The 8,047-nt window shown below is 48.2% G+C and overlaps 1 long non-coding RNA gene across 1 annotated transcript; it reads right to left on the bottom strand.

The window, feature by feature from the left end:
• Positions 1 to 1,424: 1,424 nt before the first annotated feature.
• On the bottom strand, positions 1,425 to 3,726 carry LOC145540650 (uncharacterized). The gene is made up of 2 exons (XR_014078447.1): positions 2,391 to 3,726; positions 1,425 to 1,602 (listed from the first exon to the last, which is right to left on the bottom strand). It is a non-coding gene; the product is annotated as an uncharacterized LOC145540650 (long non-coding RNA).
• Positions 3,727 to 8,047: the final 4,321 nt, after the last annotated feature.

The following is an 8,047-nucleotide window of genomic DNA, read 5'->3' as shown; positions in this document are numbered from 1 at the left end:
ACTAGATGGCAGTAAAGACCGAGTTTGGACCCAGGCTAACAGAGCGGGTGGAAGGGAGGAGGGAACCCAGGGGAGCCCAGCAAGCGGGGAGCTTGAGTCACCTCCTTGGATAGCAAGGAGATTAAATCAGTCAGCCCTAAAGGAAATCAATCCTGAATAGTCATTGGAAAGACTGATGCTGATTGTGTTGGTGAGGGACCCAGCAAGGGGGACCAAAGGCCCAACGTGTGAGGAGTGTGGGCTGGGAGCCCCATGGTTGGACCCACAGAAGCCTCCTGCTTGGAAGGACGTCCCTTGGGGAATCTGTCTGGCCTCTCAGGTTTGAAGCAGGGTGCTTTCCAGAGCCCCAGACCTTCCTCATGGGGCTTCCAGGGCCAGAGGTTGATGGTCAGACGGGGCCCACCTGCATGTCAGGACAAGGAGACCCAGGAAGATGGGGCGGGTGGACATCTGAGCAGAGCAGAGGCTGGGAGGAACCTGGTGCCACCACCTGTCAGCTGGTGACCCAGCCAACTTACTAAACCGCTCCTCACCTGTGAACTGGGGGTCTGGATGGTATCTACCTGGTCTGCTTACCCGAGACAGTGCCAGGCACTCAGCCCAGCCCAGAGCACACGCCATTCTCAGCAATACCAACTCTGTTATCCTTGTTCTTAATGGTATAGGGTGACCTCAGAGAGGTGGGATGGGGGCAAAAAAGACAAAACCAAACCAAGCTTGACTCTTCCGCCTGCATGGACAGTCTGGACATGGAAGCCCAGCTTTGAATGGCATCGTGGTCCACCCAGGCTTGTCTTAGACATCTTCCCAGGGTGACCCCTTCCTATGGGTCGCTTGGGGTATCTGCACAGATATACCTAAGCTCCTTGCCGACCATCAGGGGCCACCCCATGTGCCAGGTTCCTATTGGGCGGGGCCTCTATCTGCCATTATCTGTGATGGTCAAGGGCGACGATACAGGAGTTGTGTCCTGGAGGAGGAGCCAGCATGGGAAAACCAAGGGAGCAAGCCCCAAAGTGGACATCAGTCTCAGGGCCAGGCTCACAGTGGGAGCCACGCCCAGAGTCTATTGAGAAAGGATTGAGGTGGGGCGGAAGATCTAAGAGGACACGTGTGTGAAGGTTCAAGGGGCCACTGGCAGGGGAGAAACTCCAGAGAGAGAGTGGTGCGGGCCAGCCTTCCGGTCCTTCTGCAGCTGGTTTGGTGAATGAGTCTGAGCAATGAGTGCCCAGAGAGGAGAGTGCAAACTGGAGCACCTTCACCAGGCTCGTGGGAGTATTTGTTTGGTTCTCTGGAGGGAAGTGGGGGATGCTTATGGGTTGGGCAGGGGCCTGTGTGTCCCTCCCATGAGCCCCTCTACGCAGAGTGTTCACTGTCCGTAAACAGAGAGAAAACGTATCAGTAAGTGAAGGTCTCCTGCTCACTTTGGGCACTGTATTCTTTATTCACATCATGTACATCACACAGGATCCTTCCAGATCCATTAGTTCCTCCAGATCTTTGGGAACCTCTGGAGGATCATCATTTGTCAGCGAGTCTGGCCACATTCTGTCTCCCTGAAATCACAGCCATCCTGCAAGATGCTTCATGGGCTCTTTGGACCTGGTGTTGACAGTGATGAAAAGGCACCAGGGAAGGTTAATGAAGATGTTTTTTGTTCTTAAAAAATAAATACAACAGTGATAGCTAACATCTGTGGAGTGTGTGTGATGAACTAAGCATTTTATGTGCATTGCCGTTGCTGTTGTTTAGTCGCTGAGTCGTGTACGACTCTTGTGCGACATCATGGACTGTTGCTCCCCAGCCTCCTCTATCCATGGAATTCTCCAGGCAAGAATACTAGAGTGGGTAGCCACTTCTTCCTCCAGGGGAATCTTCCCTGTCCAGGGATTGAAGCCGGGTCTCCTGAATTGCAGGCGAATTCTTTCCCAACTGAGCAACTAGGAAGCAATGGTCCCCAAAGATGTTCTCCGTCTCCGGGAATCTGTGAATATGTTACTTTCATGGTGTGCAGTAACGGGTTAATCTTGCCCAGATAGAGGCTCCAGGGAGGTCAGCTCTGAGCCCTTGAAAGGTCCTGCCTGATCAGAGTGCTTCATTTACCTGGGCTCCTTGGCCAGCCAGGCAGTCCTTGCTAATGATGTGATTTGGTAGTGGGGGGAAGGGCTTGGAAAGCTTGGGCCATGTGGTATCTGCTTGACTTTTGGAGGGGTTTCAGACTAAAGTTAACCATGTGTCTACATGACTGAAACCCATTGAAGACTCTGGCACCAAGGCGCTGGGGAGTATCTTTGGTTGGCAATATTTCATCTGTGTTTTTGCACACTGTTGCCAGGAGAATCAAGAGTTGGCCACACGACTCCCTTGGGAGAGAACACCTGGAAACATACCTGGTCTCCGTGGGTGCTGCCTCGGGTACCTCTTTCCACTGCTGATTTTAATCTGTGTCCTTTCACTGCAATAAACCATAAGTATGAGAATAGTAGATTTTTTTCCCCTGCATTCTATGAGTCTTTCTAGTGAATTATCAAAACTAAAGAAGCTCTTGGGGGTTTCCAAACTTTGGCCTTGGCAAAAGAGACTTTGCAGGTATGATTAAAGTGAGAGATCTTAAAATGGGGAGATTATTTGTGATGCTTGGCAAGGGGTGGGGAGGTCTAATCTCATGAGCCTTTAAAAGTGGAGATGTTTTTCCAGCTGAAGTTAGAAGAGGAAGCAGAGAGATTTGAAGTGTGGTGTTCCCTCCACCTGCCATTGGGAGTGGGAACACATGGAAGGCTTGAGACAGAATGTCAGCATCATTTGGGGGCAAAGACTGGCCCCAGCTGACAGCCAGCAAGGAAGGGGGAACCCGGATCCTACAACTTCACAGAACTGAACTTGGCAATTACCCGAATGACCTTGGAGACAGAATCTTCTCAGCACTTGCTGATTACAGCCCAGCCTGGCCAACACCTTGATTTTGCCCTTGTAAAACCTGGAGCCGAGAAACCAGCAGACCAACTGGACTTCTACCCTGTGAGCTAATTAATTTGTGTTGTTGTAAGCGGCTAAATTTGTGGCAATTGGTTACAGCTGCACCAGGAAATTGGTGCATTCACCCTTCGTGTGTTCTTTCCATTTCTGTTTTCCAGACCAAATTGCCTGATCTCTGGCCCCCTTGCAGCAGTGTGTCCCATCCTGGGTATCTCCAGGGTCCATTGCTCTCAGCCCCGGCTCCAAGGTTGAGGCCTGAGTGCCAAAGTTCAAAAGTGCTTCTGAGATTTTCAGTATGAAACACGGTCTTGGAAGCCTGGAGGATGAGGCAGGGAAGATGTGTTTGGCTCAACAAAAGCTATTTTGAATTTCAACACAAAGATTCCAAATCTAGAAACCTTCTCCAGCACACAGACTGCATGGAAAATTAAAGTTGCTTAAATATAATTATCTGGCTTTATGCTGAGTTAAAGAAACCAGACACAAAAGAGTCCATTCTCTGTGATTCCACTTCGGTAACATTCTAGAATAGGCAAAACTAATCTATGTGATAGAAATCAGAATAGTGTTAGTCTTTGGGGTGTGAGTGAGGGGGTAGGGGTTGACTGGGGAAGGACAGGAGGGAACTTTCTGGGGTGACAGAAGTGTTCTAAATTTTGATAGGAGTGTGGGATGCACTGGGATACATATTTGTCAAAAATCCTCCAATTGTGTACTTCAAATATGTTCATTTCAATATATGTAAATCATACTTTGATTGGAAATTAGAAATAAAATTAGAATAATTGGTTAGAAAAATAATTGAGTAATGCAAATAAGCCTTTATCATTTAGAGGAAAGGAGCTACAGCTTTGCAGATTAAACAGACTTCTCTCTAGAACTTTGTGCCTGTGACCCCTAGCCCATTTTTAATTTTATTTTAAAAGGCATTAAAAATTGTGTTAGTCTCCTTTGCTGCCTGGATTTCAAACTACATGTGTGTGTTAGTATCTCAGTCATGTCCAACTCTTTGCAACCACATGGACTGTAGCCAACCAGGCTCCTCTGTGCATGGGATTCTCTAGGCAAGAATACTGGAGTGGGTTGCCATTTCCTCCTCCAGAGGATCTTCCCAACCTAGGGATTGAACCTGGGTCTCCTGCATTTCAGGGATATTCTTCACTGTCTGAGCCACTGGAGAAGCCACATGGAATGCAATAAATCTCATTTTATTTTACTTATTTTAAAACATTTGTTTGTTTTTGGTGGTGCTGGGTCTTCATTGCTGTGCAGGTGCTTTCTCTCGTTGCAGTGCGAGGGCTTCTCACTGAGGCGGCTTCTCTCGTTGCTGAGCATGGACTCTAGGTGACCAGGCTTCAGTGGTTGTGGTGTGTGGGCTCAGTTGCCCAGCAACATGTGGGATCTTCCTTGACCAGGAATAGAACCGGTGTCCCTTGCATTGCTAGGCAGATTCTTAACCACTGAACCACCAGTGGAGCCTTAAATCTCATTTTAGACTTTAAAAATCTAAAACACCCTTCAACAGGCCAACTTGGCTCTGAAGTTCAGTGGTGGTGGACAGACACTGGTCTATTTCTGCTATTCTCCACCCATGTGGGTTCTAGTTGTATAGGAAGGTCATCAGTGTGTGATAGGCTGGGAAAGGACGGGGATTCTGGTGTTGGGTTTAGTCTGCCTGAAGTAGGGGCTGGAGCACAGGACCTGGTGGTGCCCATCAGATGGGCTCCAGGCCCATCCCACAGCCCCACCTGCGTTTGTATTCAGGAGAGGCTACGAGTGTCTAAACCGAGTATGTTGAGCAAACATTCCCTTAGGCACTGAGGTGTGACTATTCTATTCTACATCCCCTAGACTTGGTCTGGCCTTGAGATTTGCTTTGGCCAGCAGAATGTGGCAGAGGTGGCATGTGATGGGTGCTGTGTGCTCAGTCACGTCTGACTCTTTGTGACCCCATGGACTGCAGCCTGCCAGGCTCCTCTGTCCGTGGAATTACCCAGGCAGGAATATTGGAGCAGGTTGTAATTTCCTACTCCAGGGGAATATTCCTGCCCCAGAGATTGAACTCCTGTCTCCTGCATTGGCAGGTAGATTCTTTACTGCTGCACTGTTTGGGAAGCCCCATGGCATGTGATGAGTTTTGGCAAACCATGTACTTTGAGGGGACCATGCTTCAAAAGACTGCCCTCAATTCAGATACCAGCTCTAAGTTCTGGGTCCCAGGATCACCCTCACTTCACACCAGCTGGTTGTGAATTTGGGGGTCCCCACAACCACCTTCAGGTTGGACAATTAACTTAAAATGACTCACGGAGCTCAAGAAGGTGCTATATTTACTATTCCAGTAGTATTACGGTGGGTGGATGCAAATTAGAACCAACCAAAGGGCAAGGTGAAGGGCAGGTCGGGGTTCTAACATGAAGCTTCCCCATCATCCTCCCCATGGCATCCTCCCCCTGGACAGTGTTACCATCTCCCAGTTACAGTATGTGACAGTACTCGAACCTTGCCAACCAGGGAAGCTCACACTGCCACAGTGCCCAGAGTTTTTATTGGGGTTCAGTCACATACTGCTACATGGCTGATCTTTAGTTTCCAGTTTCTTTAGAAGTTGCAACTGATATGGCATGTCCCAAAACCCCTTCATAAATCACATTGGTTTTCAATTCCAGATTTAAGGCCCATCAGGCAGAACATGGCAGTAGCCTAGACATCATCTTCCAGTAGCTGAGGGCAGAGGCCACACCTCCCTTTGTTAATATTAATCCTTCACTCAGACATCATATAATTTTCAAGCCCAGACCTTAAGAGACCTTGCGGCTTCCACTGGTGCCCTCTTGGAAAATCCTTCATTGTTGTTCGTTGTTCAGTCGCTAACTCATGTCTGACTCTTGGCGACCCCTCGGACTGCAGCACACTCAGGCTTCCGTGTCCTTCACTATCTCCTGGGCTTTGCTCAAACTCGTGTCCATTGAGTTAGTGGACATGAAAGTCCCTGCACCTTGTGAAAAGGCCCAGACTAGTCTCCTTGAGGGTGGGATGCCCCAAGGAGGGATATGTCACCTGACAGCCAGCACCAACCTCTCGACAGAGTGCATAAAGGTCAGCAGGCTGTCCAGCCTCAGAGTCACCAGATGATTGCAGCCATGTCAGTAGAACTAGGCTAGGTTGCCAGATAAAACACAGGATTCCCAGTTATATTTGAATTTTATATAAACAGTGAATGCTTTGTGTAGCATAAATGGTTGCTTGGGACATATACTGAAAAATTATTTGTGGCTTCTTTGAAATTAACATTTAACAGTGCATCATGTATTTTTGTTTGCCAGATCTGACCATCCTACCATGAGGGAGACTGTAAAAGACGTCCCCGGTGGTGCCCAGCCTGAATTGTTGACACAGGGATTTAGGAGCAAATAAAAGAGTCTTGTTTTAAGCCCCTAAGTTTTGGGGTGCTTTGTTTCACAGCAGTAGGTAATAGATGTGACATTCCCAATACTGAGTCTGAAACAGGGCTCTCAAACTTAGCCGGACATTAGAATCACCCAGAGAGGCTGTCAGCAAGCAGTATGGGGAAGAAAAAAAAACAAATAGCATTTCAGGTTTAACCTAGATAGAATGTTTTTAATGTAAAATCAAGTGTTTTTCATTTTGTAAAATTGTAGACACCTTTACCTGGAAAATCTGTTTCCTTAGGAAATTACGTTAGATAAGGTCATCTTCTGTTGAGCAGTGATTAAACCATAGTAATTATACAAGCTAATAACAAATAGTTTTTAAAATGCACTTTGCTGAGGCCCACCCCCAGAGTTTCTGATTCAGTGGTTCTGGGTTGGGGTCCAAGAATCTTCATTTCTGATAAGCTTTCTGGTGAAACTGATACCACTGGTCTAGGGTCCATACTTTGAGAAACAGGGGTCAATTTGACTCAAGGCTCAGTGGTAAAGAATCCACCTGCCAATGCAGGAGATGCAGGTTCGATCCCTGGGAAAGGAAAGATCTCCTGGAAAAGGAAATGGCAACCCACTCCAGTATTCTTGCCTGGAAAATCCCATGGGCAGAGGAGTCTGGCAGGCTACAGTCCATGGGGCTGCAAAAGAGTCAGGCACAACTCAGGGACTAAACAATAAAAATAATAGTTTCACAGCCAGTGATTGGTTCAGGAATGACCATGTGGCTCCATTCTGACCAATGAGTGCTGAGAGAAAGTCTGCTGAAGAACTTCTAGGAAAGACCTTCATAGCTCTTTTCTTCCTTTGGATGATGTTCTCTGAATTCAATGCCTGGAGCTGGCTCAGCCATCTGGCAGCCCTGAGGGGAGCCAGCCTGGGGCCCTGGCCAACACCCTGGGGAAGGCAGAGCAGGGAGAGAGAAAAGCTGGGTCGCTGTGTCCCTGTTGATCAGCTGACAACAACCTGCTCCCTGCTCCTCCCCAACAGCTCTGCTCCGGAGACAGCAAACTTCTTACCAATAAAACCAAATTGATTCAGGGTCTCTCTCACCTCAGCTAAAAGCATGTGGTGTGTTAGCCGCTCAGTCATGTCCGACTCTTTGCAACCCCATGGACTGTAGCCCACCAGGCTCCTCTGTCCCTGGGATTTTCCAGGCAAGAATATTGGAGTGGGCTGCCACTCCCTTCTCCAGGGGATCTTCCCAACCAAGGAATCAAACACAGGTCTCCAGCATTGGAGGCAGATTCTTTACTCTCTGAGCCACCAGGGAAGCCACTAGCTAAAAGTACCCAAACTGATTTACCAATAAGCGATTGCCAAATGCCATGACAGATGCTAGAATGGAAATAGACTCAGAACCTACCTAACACAGCCCCCTTAGGGGCTTTTTGAAGCTTTTCATGGACCAAGCCAGTGGTGATGTTGGGGTACAGATGCTGGGATGTGAGGTTGGGAGAGGATGCTAACCTTTCTCCTTGTGCCCAAGTTTCAAGGTTAGAGCGTCAAGGTAAAGGAACCACTTGACAGCTGATGTCAGGAGTGCCACGTGCATCGTTGATACTCAGCTCTATTTGGGGGCAGGAGAGCTGGTGAGGGGGACTCTGCAAGCTCTTCTCAGCTTC

Source organism: Giraffa tippelskirchi, chromosome 3 (assembly GCF_054371585.1).
Source record: "Giraffa tippelskirchi isolate mGirTip1 chromosome 3, T2T-mGirTip1v1.2.pri, whole genome shotgun sequence".
NCBI lineage: Eukaryota > Metazoa > Chordata > Mammalia > Artiodactyla > Giraffidae > Giraffa > Giraffa tippelskirchi.
This window is presented reverse-complemented; position numbering and strand designations above follow the sequence as displayed.